General features: G+C 36.7%; 1 non-coding gene across 1 annotated transcript; it reads left to right on the top strand.

The window, feature by feature from the left end:
• The first annotated feature begins 6,869 nt into the window (after positions 1-6,869).
• LOC123325554 lies at positions 6,870-6,976 on the top strand. The gene has a single exon (XR_006540493.1). It is a non-coding gene; the product is annotated as a U6 spliceosomal RNA (small nuclear RNA).
• Positions 6,977-24,266: the final 17,290 nt, after the last annotated feature.

The raw sequence follows: 24,266 nt of genomic DNA on the forward strand, positions 1-24,266 counted from the left end.
TGGAATTGCTGGGCCAAACAGTCTGTGCATTTCTTTTTTTTCTTTTTTTTAAGATTTTATTTATTTATTTGAGAGAGAGTGAGTTAGAGAGAGAGAGAGGGCGCATGATCGGAGGAGGGGCAGAGGGAGAAGCAGACTCCTCACTGAGCAGGGAGCCCCATGCGGGACTCGATCTGACCTAACCGACTGAGCCACCCAGGTGCCCCAGAGTCTGTGCATTTCCAATTTTACTTGACATTACCAAATAGTTCTTCAAAGTAGCTGTCCTATTTATGGTCCCAACAGCAATATTCCCACAACCTCACTAACACTTAAGAGTTATCAGACTTCTTGGGCGCCTGGGTGGCTCAGTTGGTTGGGCGACTGCCTTCAGCTCAGGTCATGATCCTGGAGTCCCAGGATCGAGTCCCACATCGGGCTCCCTGCTCGGCGGGGAGTCTGCTTCTCCCTCTGACCCTCCTCCCTCTCATGCTCTCTGTCTCTCATTCTCTCTCTCGCAAATAAATAAAATCTTTAAAAAAATAAAATAAATAAATAAATAAAAAGTTATCAGACTTCTTCATTTTTGCTAATCTTACTAATAACATAATGGTATATCGTTGTAAGTTTCTCATCTATTTAGAGATTGGACATTTCTTACATGTTTATTGGTTAGTCAGGTTTCACCCTCTGTGAATTACATGTTACAGTAATCTCCCCCATCACTACCCCTGTAGCCATACTTTCGCTTTCAATGGTTTCAGTTACCTATGGTCAATTGCCATCCCAAAGCAGATGATCTTTCTTCTGACATATCAACATAAGGTCAATAGTAGCCTAATGCTACGTCATAATGCCTATGTTACTCACTTCACTTCATCTCATTATGTAGGCATTTTATCATCTCACATCATCACAAGAAAAAGAAGGGTGAGTTCGGTATACTAAGATATTGAGAGAGTGAGAGAGAGAGACCATATTCACATAACTTTTATTACAGCACCTTGCTGCAATTGTTCTATTTTACTATTGTTGTTGTTAATTGCTTAGTGTGCCTAATTTATAAATTAAACTTTGTCATAGGTATGTCTGTATATGGAAAAAACAGTATACTATCCCTTAGAGTGTTTCTTGCAATTACCAATAATATATTTTTTAAATTATATTTTGACATTTTTGATAAATCAAGTAGTATTATTTGCCTTATTGATTAATGTTAGTCATTTAAGTCTTGTATTTTCTCTATAGACAATGCAAATAATTCCAAATGCCGATCTTCTTTTTCCTTGTATTGTACTAAGACTTCTTTTTTGTTTTTTAAGATTTTATTTATTTGACAGAGAGAGAGAGCACAAACAGGCAGAGCGGCAGGCAGAGGGGCAGGGAGAAGCAGGCTCCCCACTGAGCAGAAATCCTGATGTGGGGCTCGATCCCAGGACCTCAGGATCATGACCTGAGCCGAAGGCAGACGTTTAACCGACTGAGCCACCCAGGTGCCCTGTGCTGACTAGGACTTCTAAATACAATGCTGAATATGAACAAGAATAGAGGATATATTTGTCTTTTTCTTCCCTAGAATACTTCTAATTATGATATTCATACATACTTTTCTTACTCTTATTTGATTAAAGAAATTTTGTTCTATTCTAGTTAGTTAAGAGATTTTATCATGAGTGCTGACAGTTTCCCAGAATTTTTCTTTGCAAATTTTGAGTTATTAAATGGTTGTTCTCCCTTAATATTATAGCAAAATTTTTATATTTTGAATATTCCTATATTTGATTATTATTTTTATATATTTTATACTCATCTCTGTGTATAAGTGAGCATAACCTATAATTTCCTATTCACATATTTTCTTTTTTCAATTTTGCTATCAAAACTATACTAGTCTCAAAAAATTAGTCAGGGATCTTTCTTTTTTATAATGTTGGGTATATACAAGTCTTGAATTCATCTATTTTCCTAGTGAAATGTTCTTTCTTTTCATGTAACAATGCACTTAATTTTATTTATCTGTTTATTTATTTATTTATTTATTGAGAGAGAGAGCATGTGTGAGCTCAGGGTGGTAGAGGGAGAGAGAAAATCTTAAACAGGCTCCACGCCCAGCTTGGAGCCTGTCTTGGAGCTTAATTACATGACCCTGAGATCATAACCTGAGCTGAAATCAAGAGTCAGACACTTAACTAACTAAGCCACACAGGTGTTCCACAATGCTCTTAATTCTTACTAACTAAAGAATAATGTTCTTAATTCTTAAAGAGTACTTGTTATTAACATATTTATATTAACTTTCTTTTACTTAGTCTGGCCTAAAATACATTTTCTAGCTTTTAATTTTAGCCCTTATGCATCAAGTTTTAGATGAGTCTCTTAAATATCACAGAGCTGCAATTTTAAAGATCTAATCCAAGATTCTCTGCTTTTAGCTACCAAATTAGTTCATTTATATTTGTTGTAATATTGAAATATTTCCATTTATTTCTATTCTGTTATTTTGAAACTTCTATTAAGCAAGCTTTTGATGCACTTCCTTTTTTTCTTTTTTTTTCACTTTCCTAACTTCTGTTGAATTTGTTTTATTCTTTATATACTTTGGAAGCTATACCATCTATTGCTATTTTTAATGATTACTCATATTTTAATGTATATTGGGCTTATCAAATTATAAGATTAATCAGTATACCTTCACTCCTCCCGAATTGAGAAACTTAGACTATTTTAACTCTGATGTCTCCTTCAATCTTACATGTTATTTTTGCCCAGTTTTTAAATTCCACCTTGCTTTTAAACTCTCCCTCCCTCCATTTATTGTCAACATCATTATTATAGTTTTATATAATTAATACTTCTTTAGATTCATTCACATTTTACCAATTTCTTCAGTCATCATTGCTTTTTTGTTTCCCACCCTTTCCTTTGGTTAAATTTCCTTTTTACTAGAATTTACCCTTATAAGTTCTTAGAGTGAGGCTCTGTGATTGCTAGATTCACCCCATTTTGTTTTTCTGAAAATGTCTTAATTGTGTCCTCACTCTAGAATGATAGTTAAACCTGGTAATTCTAGATAATAATTATTTACTTTCAGCATTTTTAATATATCATTCTATGGGCTTCAGACTTCATTTGTTCATATTAAAAATTCAGCTATTTGTTTAATGGTCATTCCTTTTGTAACCTGACTTTTTTCTCTGGTTGCTTATAAAATCTCCATGTTATCTTTGTTTTATAAGTTTCATTACAATGTATATGGCTGTGAATTTATTTGTATTTATTCTGTCTTGTATTCATTGTGTTTCTGACTCATTATTCATGTTCTTACATCAATTTTTAAAATTTTCAGCCATTATATCCTTATGCATTGCCTCTTAACTATTCTCCCTCTTTTCTTTCTGGAACTCTAATTAGAACTATGCTGGACCTTCTCATTTTATCCTCAATATTTAAAAATTTCTCTATTTTTCACCTGAAATTTCTTGCCTAGTTAGTGTAGCTAACTCTATGTTATTTACATTCAACTTCTCAGCTGCTGTATTTGAGAATGACAAGTAAAGATGTGGTGCTTTATTCAGTGCTATAGATTTATGGTAAACTTTTTGAAAGGAATCCTGTACACCCTCTGAGGAAAAACCAATTGCTTAAACATTGCATTTTACAAAAATCTCTCAAGCACCCACATGAAGCAGCTGGGGTACTTTCTCAAAAACTTCTCCAAACAGTATTCCAGTAAGATGAGCTGTAGTGTAGCACTCAGAGCTTTAATCTCTTCTCTAAATTATGGAGCTAGGTTGAACACAGCACAGGTCAAACTCTCCACTGCCATTGTCTTTACCAATTAAAGATAGTGATCCCAGTCATGGTACAACCTATGTGAGCATGAATTGCTACAGATTTTTCAATGCTGCTGGACTGCACAATTTGGAAGGTAACTCTCTTCTCATCAGCTAACATACATCTTCTGATGTCTGGGTCCCAAGGGCTATAGGACTAAGCTTAAAAACCTTAGTAACATATTCTATTTGAAATAATCATACCATATGAGGAACATGAAAAGGGCAGAAGGCAGAAGTTGCCACTTGGGGGTTCACTAGCCAACACACCTGTACTGGCAAAAAATTCACATATACTGCACTACACTAAGCATTCCCTTTACAATTCACACATTGGGTTGTTTTGTGTTTTTTGTTTTTTTTTTTCCCCAATGACTATAGTAGTCATTACTAGGAGTTCTATTTTATTTATTTGCAAACATGTCTGCAACTATTTGCAAATATGCTCTTCATTGTATTTCATACCATCTTACTTTCTATGATTTTAATGCTTACTTTTACATTTTTAATTATTTTAAATGTACCTATTTTCCATTGATTTCTGTTATCTGAAGGCTTGGGAAATTCATGCTCCTATTTTATTGTGCCAGGTGGCTCTCATTCATGGCATGATGTTTCCTCATCTGTTTTATAATCCTGGATTGTGACTTCATCTTCAGCAAGTTCTACACTGAAATCCTGTGCCACAGGGGTGAAGGCATGATCCTCAAAAGTGGTTTTGTATTTGCTTCTGTAAAGTATTCCAGGGACAACATCTGCCCACAGCAATTTTTTTTGAATTTCTTGGCTTCAGGGTGCCCATAACATGTGGATATTATAATTTCAAACCTTGGGTCTCAGGTTCTCGGAAGAGATTTTCCTGTTTTTCCTTCACCCCTGCCTCCCACCCCACACACACAGAGATAAGCCTTCTCATTATTTCCCTATTTTGGTGTGTGAATTGTTTTTCAGGTCACCTTTACAAAGAGGGTGCAGACTTTCAAAATCCTTGCTTTATACAAGGGTTTTATTTCAAACTCTCTGCTTATACAAGACCAGCCTCATTTCTTCTCTATTGTAGGCATTAAAACCCTCCTGCCTCAACCTCCAGGGAAGACTTAGCATCAGCTCAGACTCATACTTCTTTGATTTACAGTTTCTTCTTTATCCCTGGGACCTGTAGGTTTCCATTTTCTCATAACCGCAGTTATACATTTCTAAGAATTTTTATTGCATTTTATCCAGCATGTATAGAAGCTATTAGAAAGAGAATTTCTAACTGTTTTATCTGCCAGCTTGCTGGAACCAGAAATTCTCAATTTTATTTTTTAACATGCACTTCTCTTTTTGTACTAATATTATAATGCTTTATATTCACTTTAATTATATGATTATAATAATAAATTTAACTGAAACAAACAGATCTGGGAGCACATATACACAATCATCTGATTCTTTGTGAATATACAATGCCAACTGGTAGAAGCAGAAGTTTAGGGCATACTAGAGAGTGTCCTGCAAGCCAGGTGTGTTTTGAAGGCTATAAACATCAATTTAGTGTGTTTCATAGAAAGAATGGGGAATATTATAAATCCAAATATTAGAAATCCAAATATTATATATATATTATACATATATATTATAATATATAAATCCAAATGGGGACTATTATAAATCCAAATATTAGAAATCCAATAAGAAAGCATCCATCATAACTTTTAGGAATGGAGCATAGGAACTGATGAGAAATCAATCTAGAGAAATAGTTAGTTTCATGCCTTGCAAGCATGAGTCATTCTGAGGAATTTGGCCTTAATCCTTAGGAAATGGTGGGGTATTTTGTATTAGCACAAAAATCCGGGGGGGGGGGGGGGTGCGTATCAAAGTATAGTATAAGTAAATGAAAAAACATACAGGAAACAATCTGCATAAAGTTTTGCACATTTTTTCTTATTTCAATATCTATAAAAGCTTCAAAAAGCCCCTAGAATTTAGCGGAGCAATATAAGTATTCTAATATTTAAATGGCTATAAATTCTTAAGCTACTTCAAGGTCTTTGCAGATGTTCTCCTATGGAACACTGGCTCCCCTCATTCAGCCTGTGGCACCTCAGTAATTTTCTCGGTCACCCAGTGAACTTCAGTTACATCCTCTCCAAAGAAGTCTGACTCTCAGCACTCAGTGACTGGGGAAGAGAGAACCCTCTTCCAAATGTGTTCATTCCCCATGTACCCTACCTCAACCCGAGAGCTACTGGCTGCTACCTATATTTGCCATTCTTGTTTTCTTTAGAGCTATTTTTACCCCTTAGTAGTTATGACCCATTGCAAGTTAATAATTCTTTAATTAAGGTTTTTCTGTTTGAATTACTGTGTTGTTTCCATCTCCAAACTGGACCCTGATTGATAACACACACTGAAATTTGAGAACCAGTATCCTAAAAGACAGAATTATCCCAGAATTTCCAGTAATTTTCACCAAAAGTAGATGAATTATTCTAATGACTGTATAAATAACTGTTACTTGGAGCGCCTGGGTGGCTCAGTTGGTTAAGCATCCAACTCTTGATCTTGGTACAGGTCATGATCTTGGTGTCATGGGATTGAGCCCCACATCAGACTGTGCACTCTGCACGGAGTCAGCTAGTCCCTCTCCCTCTCTTCCTCCCCTCTGCTTGCACATACACACTCTAATAAACAAAATCTTTAAAAATAATTAATAAATAACTGTTCCTAAAAGATTGAGGGTCATAAATACCTGAAATTTAGAGGCTCAAATAACTATTTATTCAAGGAAATTCTGATATACTGTGTACTTTTATGGCCATACATGCAATCCATACATGTATACTGATACTTTTCTGATCATAAAGCCTATAAAACACTAATTAAAATTTTTAATCCCAAGTAAGTATGATTTAAGGTAAGATTAATCATCTGTGGAACTAAAAGATAATATTTATAATTACAGTTAAAGGTTGTTTGCAATATGCTAAAATTCTATTTTAGTCATGACATTAGTATAAGTCAGGAAAAGAAAAAATATTTTTAACAGGGCTTTACAAAGGGAATATCCTTGTGCTCACTTCAGCAGCACATATACTAAAATTGGAATGATACAGAGAAGATTAGCATGGCCCCTGCACAAAGATGACACGCAAATTTGTGAAGCATTGCATATTTCTCTTTTGACAAAGGTGGTAAATTCAGACAACATCATGATCTAATAAACCTTATTCTTTTTTTAATAAAGAAAGAATACTCTTTTTCTAAAAGAAGTACAAGATCTCACACATAACATATTATTGCCATTATTGTAGTGAGATAAAAATTGCTAACAGCAAGAAATCCGACCTTAATTTACTTATTGAATTAAAATAAAAACTCCTATTCAATCAAAGTGACCTGTCAGTGCTATAGTTTCTACTGCTTCAGTGAATACATTTCTTTAGGCTGTTGAAATGTAAGGTCCAGAAAAGAAAGTGATAATTGCACATCAAAGCTATAGGTCACAAAGTTTCAGAACTTTAGCTTTCCTTTCCAAGCAAACTTTAATTATATGAATCTAAACTTTCACAAGGCCTCTTATCAATCCCTCCTCCCCCAAAAGTGAGTCAATTGTAAAAATCATTCTTGATCCAGCACCTTGAAAGATTTTATATTCAGGGCACATTCTTAACATCAGATTCATCAAAACACAAAAATCAGAAAGGTATTCTCATCTTTTAAGGTATTTTCTTGATAATATTGACATTTATATGAATATCCTTAGGCTTGACATTATTCAGTCTGAGACAAGTGACTAAAAAGTAAAGGTTTTCTCCTGGCAGAACCACAGCAACATGTTCAGAAGGCTGAGGGTCCCCTCAAGTCTTATTTTGGACTTAAACTTCAAATTCTTCCCATTTTCTTGGTATATAAATTTTGATTAATGTTGTGAAAAGTACTTACTTTAAGATTTTCATTCTTGCTTCCAGTTTCCTTTGAATTTTAGTGGCCTTCTTCTACGCAGAAATGTCGTAGCAGAATCTCAGCAGATCTCCTAGGCAGTTGGGGGTAAGGAGGGGTAAGACAGTGTACAGCACTTCATGAGAATCAATCATAAAGGGCATCTTGGATGACTTGGTGCTCAAAGGGATGCTCATCCCAGGTATATGGAACCATCTTTATTGGTAGCTTCTGTGAGATAGAAGGGCCAGAGAAACTTGTCCCTCCAACCGAGAGAAGGCGGTTGTGTCTGCTACCCCATGGAGTAGCAACTGATATGGTATCCTCACTTGTGGTGCCTATTGTTTGTTGGTGTCTTTCAATCAGCTGTGCAGCCCCTTTCTTCCTGATACCTAGCCTGGGCAACATCCAGAGCTTCATTCAGTTATTTAGCATTTATGAATTCCCTTCCAACGACAGGCATTGCATGACCTTACCCTAGCTGACAGCTTCACAGACATGCATGCAGTGATGGTAGTAGAAGGGAAGGGCTGAGAACACTGGCTTTGAGATCAGGCAGACTCAGGTAGAAATCCCAATTCTGTTACCTACTAGCTTTGTGAACTTAAGTTTGGCATCTATAAAAAGAAGATAATACTTCATTGCATTGTTGAAGGAACTAAATGAAATAATATACACAGGGACTGAGCAGGTGTCCGGCATATCATAAAAGTTCAATAAATTGTTGATATTACCTTGTTGTTATTGTTATAATTATTTCTTAAATATCCCTTCTGAGCTCCTGCCCAATATTTTCAACTGCCTATAGTTCTCTCTCCCTAGATATCCTCTGTAAGTACATCAAACACAGTATTTCTAAAACTGAACCCATTAGCATTCTCAGGAAATCCATCACTATTTTTTCTTAGTAACTCCATCTGCCATCATCTTTATGGACAAATAAAATACCTGGAAGCCACCTTTGAGTCCTGTTTCTTCTTCACTTTGATATTAAATACATCATCTATTCAGTCCTTTTTAACTCATAAATGTATCCCTTTCTCTCCATTCCAACTGCCATTGCCCTGGTTTACAATTTCATTCTCTCTTTCCTGCACAGCCCCTACATACAGCCACAGGAAATCTTCTAAAGAATCCTGAGTTCAAATATTCTGTCCTGTTGAGCTTACAACTACATTAATACTTGTTGAACCATGTTGTAATTTTTTTACTCAAGAAATACAGCCTCCCCGCTGGCCTCCAGCCTCCCATCTGTGCCCTAAGTCCTGTGTCACTCTGCCACCAGAGGGATCATTTAAAAAAACAAATCTCACCATGTTTCTTCCACTCAAAATGTGGAAAACCCTCCACTACTGAGCTCCAGCTTCACTTTTGAGCCCCATCTCCTGCCAAACCTGAGTGTGTGTGTGTGTGTGTGTGTCTTATATGCACTCTAGTCAAATAGTGCCAGGTTTTCCCAAGTCTTGGAGACTTCCATTTGTCACCTCTACCTGGGATCCCTTCCTCAACCTGTGCCCCTATTCTGCCTTTCCTTCAACTGCCATTCATTCTTTCTCATTCTTCGAAAGTCACTTCCTCTGTGAAGATTTCCAAAACTTTTCTCCAAGGACATTTAACCAGTTTTGCTTCTGGCCTTATATGGTAAATACTCCACCATGGGCTTGTTACAGAACAATTCCTCCCGTGTATGACTCTCCCACCAGACTTTGAGCATTTATCCTACTAGATTTGAGCTCTGCTGGGGCAAGTCAACAGTTTACTTCCTTATACTGACAACATGTGGTTGGTCTTTGATAAATGTTTGATGTATGAAAGGATGAATGGACAGTTTAATCAGATGTGGAGGGAGGGAGCAATCAGCACAGTTTGGGAGGGAAATGGAAAACACTCATTGGTATTTGTTTAGTGGGGAGGAAGTAGCATCTCAAATAATAACAGACTTTGCAAATGAAAACATGGCTTTGTCTTTTCTCTTATAATGAGAGGGACACTGAGAATTACACAATTACCATTAGATATTCAAGTAGCCAAAGGCCTGTGGAGTCAAAGAGTATAAGGGAAAAGTTTCAGTGCACACTGTGTGCAGGCCCTTAGGAAAACAAATGATAAGTGATGACCAGTGTCCCAGGTCATGTGCACAAGGCTTTGGGCAACTGAAGGAATTATTTGGTCACTTGAGGAAGACTGATAGCCCCATGTAGAAAGGTATGAGTGGGCATTCCACTAATAGTGAGAATTAAGGGAGACATTATCCTGAGCCAAGAAAAACAAAAACAAACAAACAAAACAAAACAAAAAAACCTTTGTCTCCAAGCCAGTTCTATTATACAAGGGGTATACTTTGCTGGGGCTGCCATAACAAAGTACCACAAACTGGGTGCCTTAGACAACAGAAACTTAATGTCTTACAATTCTGGAAACTAGACATCAGAAATCAAAGTGTCAGTAGGACTGGTTCATTCTGAGTCTGTAAGGGAGAAACTATTCCACACCTCTCTCCTAGCTTCTTATGTTTGCTGGCAATCTTTGGCATTCATTAGTTTCTGATGCCTAGCCTTGATCTATGCCTTCATTTTCACTCCCTGGGTATGTAACTGGGTCCAAATTTCCCCCTTTTATAAGGACACCATCATATTGAATTAGGGACACATCCTATTCCACTATGACCTCATTCTAACTTAACTAATTACAGTAGCACTGACCCTATTTCCAAAGAAGGTTACATTCTGAGGTACAGCGCATTAGGACTTTAACATATCAAGTTTTGAAAGGACACAATTCAACATATAACAAGAGATTAGATGGTGTTCATCCCAGAAGATCCTGTTTTCCCAGCATCTTGGGATGGTTTATGAGAAACACATAAGGAAGAGAGCTGGGTTATTGATGGCTTAGAAAGAGAAGGGCTAGGAGACCCCTAGCAAACACTATTGACTAACCACCCAATCACTGGGACCTGGGGAAGGGACAGACTATAAAAGGAGGTGAGGAAGGGTCTTCAGAACCAGACCCACCTCTAATTGCTCTTCTGTAGGTCATGGAAGACTAACACCAAGAAGCTTTTGTGGATAAAATCACCACCAGACTTGAAGGTGTCCAGGATTGGAAAGGTATTGTGCCAACTGGTTTATCAAAGTTCCAAGGTGTTTGAGAGAGGTTGATGAGTCACTGAAATTGAAGTCTTGTCTAATTCCTTGTATACAAATACTGGTTATATATAAAACATAAATTGTTTAGAGAGAAAAGGAGAATTTGGTAAAATAGTCTCTCTGCTTTAATTTACAGAAGATGAAACCAAGATTCAGAGGACGGATTATATGCTAAGATGTATAAGAAATAGCACAAAACCAAGAAGCCAGAGAACACTGTTAAATCCACATTTTGACACTAAGGAACCTTAAGCAAACTATATCAACTCACTGAGCTGCACTACCATATCTTAAAATATGATACATCCTCCAGAGAATGGTCAGTTGATTAAAGGAGATAATGCATGTGAAATTACCACTCAATTCTAAGAGATGGTTCAATGAATTCCTAAGTACAGTGATCAAATACTATTCCTATTGAGTCTACAACATCTAGCACACACATTAGATGTTCAACAAATGTTTGTTGAATGACTGAATGAATTCAAGCTCTTAAAAAGATAAGATCCTAGAATACAATATCCAGATCTCAAACCTGAATACTAACTATCTGAAGCCTTGAAAACAGACTTCCCAAATGTCCTTTTTTAAAACCAGGCAACCCCAGAATCGTAAGGACAATAGATTTCCTGAAGGCAGCATCTTAATTATCCAAAAGAAATTCTATTACTATGGTTTCTGCTTGTGTTCTGAGCAGCCTATCAGAAAGACCACATCCCCTGACAAAACTCAGGAAGGTTCTCTGTACTCAGGGAAATCTCCCCTGAGTATTAACTACACATCTGGTACACTACTCAAAGGGTAAGCGAGTGAACAAATCCATAACAGCCAGCATAAACCTCTAACAGTTATTATTCCAGAGTCCTGTGACCGTGGGGACATCTTTGTGCACGTTGCTATAGCTGAGTATTATTATTGTATATTGTAAGTTCTGACCTAGGGCTTCTTTCTCTCTCTGGTGATTCACTTTCTTAGTACCATCTACATTGTTTCTTGTAGATTGATCAAAATGTTCACATAAAATCTTAGTTTAGTACCTAACCAATGTTGGAGGTTGGAAAAAGGAAAGTTAATTTCAATGCAAACAGAAGAAATTAGCCTCATTGTAAGACTTACTGAAATATCTAAATCAGCTGTTGCAAGGGGACATTTTTCAGGGAAATTGTCCTTTAAAATTTAGATGGTGCTCACCACTTTGATTCTGTGGTTTCCGTCTTTAGAGTGATTAGATTGTGATGCCTTACCCTAACAAGTGATGTGTAAGAGATTATTAGATCCTGAAGGGATGTACTTTACAGCATTTAAATAAACCTAAGTTATTGGGCCCTAAAGAGCATAACTGATCATCATTTTATATTTGATCAAAATGGTTTGCAATTATTTCTGCTGGGGGATTTATCCATTTGCATCTTGCAGTTGGTTTTAAGGATTTTATTCCTTTGATCTTGCCATAATATCATGATTAATTGATTAATTCAAGGGTTCGGGAGTCAATAAACCAAGTATTTGTTATTATTTATTATTTAACTGCCCCCAGTGTGCTGGCTGGCATTCAGAGGCTAAAAAAAAATACAGTCCAGCTCTCACAGCTTCTTAAAGACTTGATTATGCAAGAGAAAAAAGAAAACCGATTTTTTGTTCCACCATGTGAATATTAATGGAAAAAAAGAAAATGCATTCTGTATTTTTTTGGCCATTATTTAAACATGTTCTGAAGATCTGGACTGTTGTTCACTTTTAATATATTTTTTCAGTTTCCATATATATCCATATAAATCCATATTTGTATCTGTAACTGCATCTGAAACTAAAGCTCTCAATTTAGTTATTTCTCATATTATAAAAGTAATTCTACTTGGGCATAGTTCAAGAAACACACAGGCTTAGAAAAAAAAATGAGCAATAAAATTGTCCTTAGTTCAGAAAAATAAAAAATATGTAAGTGCAGGGATATTGATTGTGTCAAGGTAACCCATGTTCTTTTCTTAGATTGAGACAAGGCTTCCTCACCTAATAAACACTCCTTCACAGGATGGATTTAGCAGTGGCAAAGAATGGGTCACTGATCCCAAGAAACTATACCCTCATGATGCTTAGGTTTGCCATCAGAGCCCTGGGCAAGTAAGAAATGACCAAATTGGCCAAATGAGAGGCAGCACAGTGAATAAACATGTTGCCAACTAATACTGTAATTCAAACATGCATCCTAGAAAAAAGGTGATTTGTTTTGTACATAACAGCATGAGTGGGTGTGATAGCCTCCATCCAATGAGTAACGTTGACAGCAGGATGAATATTTGATGGCTATTTTTCATTTTACAAGGCATTAAATAAAGATATACAGAACTTAGTGAATTCTTTCTAAGGCAACTAAAATAAAGTCAGTATTAACACCAAAACATGGATATCCTAACTCAGAATTTCCAGAGAACTATTTCTTCCTAGGCCACATTTCTACCCATAAGCTGTCAAATTATACAGAGATGCTGTTACATAAATATGGCTACTCTCACTTGAAGCTCCAGGAGAGATGTTTGCATAACCCAAAAATGGAATTCACCACCAAAAGCCCAATAAAAACCCAAAGGTGTAAGGATGCTACTGAACTAAGATTGATGGTATGTCCTAAATGCACCAGCTGTATAAAATATGAAATCATCCACCATGCTGATGTCCCAAAGGAATCCGATGAGGGGCACATGCAATACCACATGTTTTGCATGACAAGCGAGACAACAGTGGTCGACCAGATGTTGTTCTCCTTCTCATTTGCATTGTTAAGACATATGGTGACTAGGAAGAATGAAGCCATCTCTTAAGCAGTGATATGAATGGTTTGAAAGATAATTGTTTCAAATTATAAACCTTACACCTGTCATGGATTAATGGTGGTGAACCTCTGAAAATAAACATATTAAGTATAACCTAAACACCTTATGTCATATGGTGTTTTTTTATGCCTTACCACACATTTGCAATCTCTGAAATAAATCACAGCTCTTTGCATAGTTTGAGATTGCGTAGTTTTATCTGGAGAAAGGTTTGGTTTCCTTACACATGTTAAACTTGAGAGTATTTCAACACTTGCAATAGCAATATTTGGATGTCAGAAGATCTAGATTTCAGCACCAAGGGATAATTTGGTATATAAAACATCTGGTGTGTTTGTGAGAGAGTATCAGATTTAATTCAGTGGTTTCCATATTCTTTCTGGTTCAAATATGCTTTTTTGGTAGCAAGTTCAGTTTCTGGTTTATGTACTTGTCTTTTCAATGGCTAAAGTAAGACTAACATATATTTTTAAAGGTTGCCTTACATAAAATAATAGCAAAGAAGAAAGTAAATTTGCTCACCATCCTGGAAACATGAGCTGGAAGCCCAGCTCCAACTTATTGCAGCTGATCCTCATCCTAGGGATATAGAAGACAAAATCTTTGTAGTGACTTTTGGAGCACAAATAATACCAAAACCCTAAAATTCAGTCACGGCAAGAAATCCCATTAACTATGTAGAATTGGGACTCCTTTTTCTTGGATTTGGAGCTAGCATGAAAAAGCCATTCTACTCTTTCCTCTTGCAACGTAAGTGATTTCAAGACAAGGAAATTTTGCCCCACCAATGGTTCTTATCCTTATATTTTGGCAGATCTCCTAAAATTCTACTAATGTCCTTGATGCAATACTACAAACAAGATACATTAAAGGAGTCTAACCTGCTGTAAAACATATCATAATTGATTTTTATGAAGCATCTTTTGCTGTAAGTCATCACACAGCAGTATTCTGAAGCCAGTATGGGAACCACACCAAAGAAGGAGAATAAGGTTTGAAGTGTTATTTTCTTCTTCAAAGGTATTGTTGAGTGGAGCTTCTGAGTTGGAAACATCCCTCTAGACCAATGAGGATAAAATTTTGGAAGGGTGGCCCAAGATCAGCAAAATCCTGGGAAAATATCCAATAGCTTCTGTATCAGAAACCATAAAAGGGGAAGGACTTAACTGTCCCAGACATACTGTAATTAAACACTTTAGGCCAGTATCTGCTGGTATCAGTATCACACACTGAATAGGTAATCCTATCTTTAAGTTGGTGTTTATGAATACTGAAACATAGTCAGAATTCTTGGGCCAAATCAATCCTGAAAATGGAAAGTTAAATAGACCTAGGAGACTGCCTGGCCAACCACTTCTTGTGTTTATTGGCATCATTTCTTCATGTCCAGGCACAGCTATGTCTATAGAGCAGAGGGCAACACCAGTACCACAACCTTGCTATATAAGGGTGACTCCTGGCAAAATCATGAGTTTGGTGTGACTGACCAAACACTCATCATCGCAGTGTTCTGCTTTCCGTTTTCAGTGTCTTGCCCCAAACAATGTTCGGTGCTTTCCCTCTCCCCACCCCTGCCACCATAATGCCAAGGCACTATTTCCCTGGTGAAATAATACTGCCAACCCAACCACACTGTTTCATGCTAGAGATTTCTTGTAGATGTTCTTTGTCAAGTTGAGGATGTCCCCCTCAATTCTTAATTTGCTGAGAGTTTATCATGGTGGTTGTTGGATTTTGTCAAATGCTTTTTCCATATCAAATGATATGATCACATCATTTTTCTTCTTTAGCTTGTTGATGTAGTGGATTACTTTGATTTTTAAATGTTGGATCAGCTCTTATTTGCTTTTTAAAACACGAATAGGGAAACAAAACTCTAGTCAATGGGTATAATTAGTAATAAAAGCCACTCTTAACATTTTCTGACATGATACAAAGATGAGAAATATTTATTAATATTGTAATTATTTTAATGTAGAGAAGACATAAGACCATTTGGATTTACAAAAACATAAAATAATACTACTAACATTATTATAAGAATATTTTAATTCTTATCTAAAGTTGGAAGCTCTAGGATTCTTCAAAGTCTTTCAGAATTTTTTTTTTTTTTTTTTAGCAGGAAATGGCCTCCTTGATGGAGCTACATCACCAACTTGTAACTGAAGACTTACTTCTAGGACTTGTAAATCTTACTGCATTTCCCACTTAGAAGCATAAACAGTATCAGGATCATATTCTGGTGCTTGCTTCACAGGACATAAAAAGTGGAGCTCATATCTGGATTTGTTCACAGGATTCAAGTCCCCTCTAGTGAACTAAATTATAATGAAGTTTTAACAGTGGAGTCCAGAGGTGTTAACCTTCCCAGGAGTAAGGGCATTTTGTTTCTTCTTACCTAACACTCACCTGGAAGTTAACCACCAAGTTGGACATTCAGGCACTTGACAGAAAATCTATAGGTCAGGTCAGCAGAGCTGCAAAGCATTTGGTGTCCCTCTCCAAACATACTATACAGTTGATCGCCTAATTAAACTATACATAAGGCTTTCAGAATCCTCAGGTAGCTAATTTTTAAATTTTATCCTGAGTTTTTAGTTGCAATCAGTAGAAAGGATGTGCTATACTGAGCTTAACCCCCCCATAGCAGAACTACAACTCAACAACTCATCTCACAGATGAACAAACTGAGGCCCAGAGAGAGGGACAATGATGAAGCAACTCCTTACATTTATTAAAGACCTTTATGGTTTACAAAGCATTTCCTTGGGACACCTGGGTGGCTCAGTCGGTTAAGCATCTGCCTTCAGCTCAGGTCCTGATCCCAGGGTCCTGGGATTGAGTCCGGCATTGGGCTTCTTGCTCAGCAGGGAGCCTGCTTCTCCCTCTGCCTGCCACTCCCCCTGCTTGTGTGCTCTCTCTCTCTTTCTCTCTCTCAATCTCTCTTTGACAAATAAATAAATAAAAACTTTTTTAAAAAAGCATTTCCTCACATTATCCATTTCATCTTCACAATAATCCATTGTGAAGGTATAGCCTCATAATGCCATGGATTCCAGAAAGTTGCAATTAATGTTACAAAATTATGACTGTGTTTAACCTTTCATTTTTATTTCTCTCTGCTGTTTTCCTTGATTTATACAAGTAATATAACCCAACAGACAATGTAGGAAGACATGGATTTACAATGTTAGAACATAAATTTGCAATTAAACACTAGAAACATGGAAATATTCAAAGATTATGGAGAGGATAAAAGCAGAAATCATGCTAAGCTGATCTATGATGGAAGTGAGAGAAAAGGAATTTGGATCAAAACAAGTTTCCTGCCTGGGGGTTATCAGCAGAACACCCCTATCCATATCAGTACAGGGGAAGCCCAGATATCTGAGAGGAAGGAGCTCTTTGCCATTGGTAAAAAAGAGGTTCCCTCTGTCTCTTAGTTTTACGTATAATGTTTTTAATTTTCATCCACTTTTGCTTTTTCCACAACACTCTCATATAACAAATCTTGTTTCAGCCACATAGTAACACAAAGTTGACAAAACAGATACTTGCTTTGCTGTTGACAGGTTTTTTACTGCCGTCTTTTCAGGTAAGAAACTAAAGCCCAGAGAGTTTGAGTGCTTTACTGAAGGTTACACGGTTAGTTTAGAAGTGAACAGGAACTAGGATTCTTTTTTTTTAATTTTATTTTATTATGTTATGTTAGTCACCATACAATACATCACCAGTTTTCGATGCAGTGATCCACGATTCATTGTTTTCGTACAACCCCCAGTGCTCCATGCAGTACGTGCCCTCCTTAATACCCATCACCGGGATAACCCATCCCTGCATCCCCCTCCCCTCTAAAACCCTCAGTTTATTTCTCAGAGTCCATAGTCTCTCATGGTTCATCTCTCCTTCAGATTTCCCTCGCTTCATTTTTCCCTTCCTTCTCCTAATGTCCTCCATGCTATTCCTTATGTTCCACAAATAAGTGAAACCATATGATAATTGACTTTCTCTGCTTGACTTATTGCACTTAGCATAATCTCCTCAGTCCCATCCATGTTGATGTAAAAGTTGGGTATTCATCCTTTCTGATGGCTTAGTAATATTCTATTGTATATATGGACCACATCTTCTTTATCCATTCATCTATTGAAGGGCATCTCGGCTCTTTCCACAGTTTGGCTACTGTGGACATTGCTGCTATGAACATTGAGGTGCATGTGGCCCTTCTTTTCACTACATCTGTGTCTTTGGGGTAAATACCCAGTAGTGCAATTGCTGGGTCATAGGGTAGCTCTATTTTTAATTTTTTGAGGAATCTCCACACTATTTTTCAAAGTGGCTGTACCAACTTGCTTTCCCACCAACAGTATAAGAGGGTTCTCCTTTCTCCACAACCTCTCCAACATTTGTTTCTTGCCTTGTCAATTTTTGCCATTCTAACTGGTGTAAGGTGGTATCTCATTGTGGTTTTGATTTGAATTTCCCTGATGGCTAATGATGATGAACATTTTTTCATGTGTCTGTTAGCCATTTGTATCTCTTCTTTGGAGAAGTGTCTGTTCATGTCTTCTGCCCATTTTCTGACTTGATTATTTGTTTTTTGGGTGTTGAGTTTGAGAAGTTCTTTATAGATCTTGGATACCAGCCCTTTATCTGTAGTGTCATTTGCAATTATCTTTTCCCACTCTGTGAGCCGCCTCTTAGTTTTGTTGACTGTTTCCTTTGCTGTGCAGAAGCTTTTTATCTTGATGAGGTCCCAAAAGTTCATTTTTGCTTTTGTTTCACTAGCCTTTGGAGATGTATCTTGAAAGAAGTTGCTGTGGCCAATGTCAAAGAGGTTACTGCTTATGTTCTCCTCTAGGATTTGGATGGATTCCTGTCTCACATTGAGGTCTTTCATCCATTTTGAGTTTATCTTTGTGTATGGCGTTAGAGAATGGTCGAGTTTCATTCTTTTGCATGTGGCTGTCCAATTTTCCCGGCACCATTTATTGAAGAGACTGTCTTTTTTCCATTGAATATTTTTTCCTGCTTTGTCAAAGATTATTTGACCATAGAGTTGAGGGTCCACATCTGGGCTCTCTATTCTGTTCCATTGGTCTTGGAAGCTAAAGACCACTCGGCTCAAGAATGTTTGAGTCAACCAGGAAATCAAGGAAGAACTTAAACAATTCATGGAAACCAATGAGAACAAAAACACATCAGTCCAAAACCTATGGGATACTGCAAAGGCAGTCCTAAGGGGAAAATACATAGCCATCCAAGCCTCACTCAAAAAAATAGAAAAATCCCGAATTCACCAACTAACTCTGCGCCTTAAAGAACTAGAGAAAAAGCAACAAATGATGCCTAAGCCTTGCATTAGAAGAGAAATAATTAAGATTAGGGCAGAGATCAATGAATTAGAAACCAGAAACACTGTAGATCAGATCAATGAACCTAGAAGCTGGTTCTTCAGAAGAATTAATAAGATCGATAAACCACTGGCCAGACTTATCCAAAAGAAAAGAGAAAGGACCCAAATTAATAAAATTATGAATGAAAGGGAAGAGACCACAGCTAACACCAAGGAAATAGAAAACAATTATTAGAAGTTATTATGAACAACTATATGCCAATAAGCTGAGCAACCTGGATGAAATGGATGCCTTCCTGGAAACCTATAAACTCCCAAGACTGAAACAGGAAGAAATTGACAAGCTGAAAAGGCCAATAACCAGTAACGAGATTGAAGCAGTGATCAAAAACCTCCCAAGGAACTAGGATTCTTAACAGAACATGAGTCAGAAGAGGTCTTCAAAATGCAATAGAGCAGATTAAATATGACAGATTGGTGCATACACAGGACTGTGTCCTACATTCCAACAAATGGCAAGAAAGGAATTTAAAAGATTTTAGCCCACAAGAGCAAATGACCAGCTGAAGAGCTACCAGCAGAGAAGAGATTTCAACTAATAGCTGGAAAACAGCAAAAGGATGAAAGTGTGGTTTTTTGATGCACAAGGAGGAGGAAGGGACAGCTAAGCTGCTACAGAGGAAAATCCTGAAAAGAAATGAGATCTTTGCAGACTCACAACAATGGAAGTCCGGGACATGGGGCACAACTTACCAGAGGAGGCAGGAGGGTGTGTCAGGGCAGAAAACAAGACATAGAGCCAAATCTACACACAACCTGAGTTGAATCCCATATCATTCTCCCCCCCAGCATAACCAGTCAACTATATCCTCCTCCATATTACTACCTATGCTCCATGCAGAGTCCCAAGAATTCTTTTCTAAGGACATTGAACCCAAGTCTCAGTGATCATCACATTATGTGTTGGGGGTTGAGGATAGACATGAAGAGAAATGAAGCAATAAAGTGACAATTCTGCACAGAGAAGGGTGGGACTCCTTAGTTTCCTTTCCCAGCTCTGCTTCCAAAAACCAGGAGCCAGGTTTAACTCTCCAGGCAGGAAATGAAAGAATTTTTCTCTGGAGAAACTAAATAGCCAAAAAGCAAACAAACAAACAAACAAAAAACCAAAACAAACAAACAGAAAACAACAAAAGCAAATTTTTAAAATTTCAGATATTGGTGGAGGGAAAACCTGGTGTTAGGTCTCCAGTGTCAAAGCTGATTTTCCCTGCACAACCCCTTCCCCTTACCACACACAAGCCAACACACACACAGAGCTTCCAATCTCCTTTTAAGTGTCTCATTCTAAATATGAATGGACAGCCTAGGATAACCAGACATTAGAGGAAGGCCTCCAATATGAGAGGGACCAAAACAGGCAGAGAGAATAGGGGAAACACTGACAATATACACAGAAATTATGAATATGATTCTCAGAAAAATGAGCAAAGATATTTAATCCCTGAAACAAGATCAGTCTGCCACAAAAAAAATGTAAAAGTGTGTGTTTAGGTTGGGGGTGGGGAATTAGAAAAATATAAAGAGTTTCTAGAAATTAAAAATGTAACAGCAAGAATGAAAAACTTGGGAAATAAGGTGAGGAAATAAGAAGAAAAAAAGAATAATGGATAAAGAGACAGACAAATGGAGAGAAAAGGTAAGAAAATCAGAAGATAAATTTGAGAGCCCTGTACCTAACCAATAGGGGCTCTAGAAAGAGATAACAGTGGGGAAGAAATTATGAAAGACATCCTTTTCTCATAACAAAATTCTCCAGGACTAAAGATTAAATTTTTAACTTAATCTTTAGATTAAAATGGTCAATCACAATGAATGAAAAAAGGCCAACACCAAGGCACACTGCTGTGAAATTTAAAAAGCTCAGCAAGAAAAAGAACATTGTTTTAAGCTTCCAGAGAGAAAAACAGTTCACACACAAAAAAATTACAAATCAGAATGGCAGATTTCTCAATAGTAATTATATAAGGTAGAAGAAAATGCAGCAATGACTTCATAATTTTGAAAGAAATAAAATTCCATACCCAAACTATCAGTGAAGTTTGAGCATAAAATAAAGAGATTTTCAGACATTCAGATCTCAAAAATTTTACTTTCTTCGTACTATTTCTTTGGAGGCTGCTGGAATGCACATTCTAGCAACCCAAAAAAGGAAGCCAACGGAGAAAAAAAAACAAAAAAACAAAATAGGAATTCATCTGAAAGAAGCTGCAAATGGGATTCAAAAATAAAGCAACACATCTGGATTGGAGTAGAGGGATGAAAAGCTCCAGTTTTAAGGGGAAAGATGGAATTGATTTTTCGAGCATATGGAAAATACTGATAGGTATGTGTGACAGAGATATTAGAGCATTTGGGGGAAAATTACAATAGGTCCAGAGAAATGTAACAAATGTGAAGAGACAAGTATTAATTCCAAAAGGACTGTACAAGATAGGAGGCATGATTATAGTATATTACTGGGCTTGGCAGTGAACATTATTTCCACCATCATCATACTTTAAGCACTGATGATTGATTTAAGCAAAATTTGTGATGCTACTATTTGGGGGTGGGGTGGGGAACAGGATCTGGGGATATTTGTGTAAGAATAAGCTCTCATTGAAAGGGAAACCCTCCTACATTGTTGGTGGGAATGCAAACTGGTGTAGCCACTCTGGAAAACAGTGTGGAGATTTCTCAAAATGTTAAAAACAGAACTACCCTATGACCTAGCAATTGCACTACTAGGTATTTACCCAAAGGATACAAAAATACAGATTTGAAGGGGTACATGCACCCCAATGTTTATAGCAGCATTACCAACAATAGCCAAACTATGGAAAGAGCCCAAATGTCCATCAACTAATGAATGGCCAAAGAAGATATATACAATGGAATATTACTCAACCATCAAAAAGAATGAAATCTTGCCATTTGCAACAACATGGATGGAGCTAGAGTGTATTATGCTAAGTGAAGTAAGTCAGAGAAAGAAAAATACCATTTGATTTCACTCATGTGGAATTGAAGTAACAAAACAGATGAACATATGGAAAGGGGGAAGAAAGAGAGGGGGAAACAAACCATAAAATACTCTTAATTGAGGGCTGATGGAGAAACGTTGAGTGGGAGATGGACTAAATGGGTGATGGGTATTAAGAAGGGCACTTGCCACGTTGGAAACTAGGTTTTATATGTAAGTGATGAATCACTAAATTTTCCTGAAACCAATATTACACTATATGTTAACCAATTAGAATTGAAATAAAAATTTGAAAAAGAAAAAAAACTTGAAAAAAAAAAGAATAAGTCCTCATTTTCTGACAAAAAATTAAGAGATGTCCAAAACTATTAAAATTGTGTGACATACACATCACATTACAAAATGAATGATGAAAATCAAGTGATCATCTCAACAGATGCAGAAAAAGCACGTGACAAAATTCAACATCAATTTATGATAAAAATTCTCAACAAAGTGGATATCGGGAGAAAGTACTTTTTTTTTTTTTTATTTTTTTTTATTTTTTTTTAAAGATTTTATTTATTTATTTGAGAGAGAGAGAATGAGAGAGACAGAGAGCACATGAGAGGGGGGAGGGTCAGAGGGAGAAGCAGGCTCCCCGCCGAGCAGGGAGCCCGACGCGGGACTCGATCCAGGGACTCCAGGATCATGACCTGAGCCGAAGGCAGTCGCTCAACCAACTGAGCCACCCAGGCGCCCCGGGAGAAAGTACTTTAACTTAATAAAAGTCATTTATGATAAGCCACCACTCATCTTCAACATGAAAAAATTGAAAACTTTTCTTCTAAGATCAGGAACAAGACAAGGATGCCCACTTTTGCCATTTTTATTCAACATAGTATTGGAAGTGGTAGCCAGAGCAATTCAGTAAAGAAAAAGAAATAAAAGGCATCCAAATTGGAAAGTAAGAAGTAAAACTGTCACTATTTGCAGATGACATGATTTTATATCTAGAAAATCCTAAAGGCTCCACCCAGAAACAGTTAGAATTTAAAAATTCAGTAAAGTTACAGGATACAATCTCAATATACAGAAATTTGTTGCATTTCTTATACACTAACAATGAACTATCATGAAGAGAAATTAGGAAAACAATCACATTTACAATTGCATCAAAAATGTAAAATATCTAGGAACAAATTTAACTAAAGAGGTAAAAGACCTATACACTGAAAATTATAAGACACTGATCAAAGAAACTGAAGAAGACACAAAGAAATGGAAAGATATTCTATGCTCATGGATTAGAAGAATTAAAATTGTTAAAATGTTCATATTACCCAAAACAATTGACAAATTCAATGCAATCTCTAACAACATTCCAATGACATTTTTCACAGAAGTATAACAAACAATCCTGAAACTTCTGTGGAACCACAAAAGATCCTGAACAGCCAAAGCAACATTGAGAAAGAAATGGAAAGCTGGAGGCATCATGCTCCCTGATTTTTTTTTTTTTGGCTTTTTAACTTTTTATTTTAATTCCAGTTAGTTAACATATGGCACTATATTAGTTTCAGGTGTACAATATAGTGATTCAACAATTCCACACTCCCTGATTTCAAACTATACTACAAAGCTTTAGCAATTAAAACAGTATGGTACTGGTATGACGATAGGCATATAGATTAATGGAATAGAACAGAGAGCCCAGGAATAAACATGTATGGCCAATTAATTTATGACAAAGGAGGAAAGAATATACAGTGGGGAAAAGACAGTCTTCGATAAATGGTGTTGGGAAAACTGACAGCCACATGCAAAAGAATGGAATTAAAATACTATCTTAGACCACACACAACTATTAACTCAAAGTGAACTGAAAACTTTAAAGCCAGACCTGAAACAAAAAACTTCCTAAAAGAAAACATGGTCAATGGTCTTGGCAATGGTTTTTTGGATCTGACTCCAAAAGCAAAGGCAATGAAAGCAAAAATGAACAAATGAGACAACATCAAACTAAAAAGCTTCTGCACAGCAAAGGAAACCATCAACAAAATGAAAAGCCAACATACCACACGGGACAAAACACTTGCAAATCATATATCCAATAAGAGATTAATACTCAAAATATATAAAGAACTCCTACAACTCAAGAGCAAAATAACAAACAATCTAATTTTA

The sequence above is a fragment of the Neomonachus schauinslandi genome, chromosome 8 (genome assembly GCF_002201575.2).
Source record: "Neomonachus schauinslandi chromosome 8, ASM220157v2, whole genome shotgun sequence".
NCBI classification, from domain to species: domain Eukaryota; kingdom Metazoa; phylum Chordata; class Mammalia; order Carnivora; family Phocidae; genus Neomonachus; species Neomonachus schauinslandi.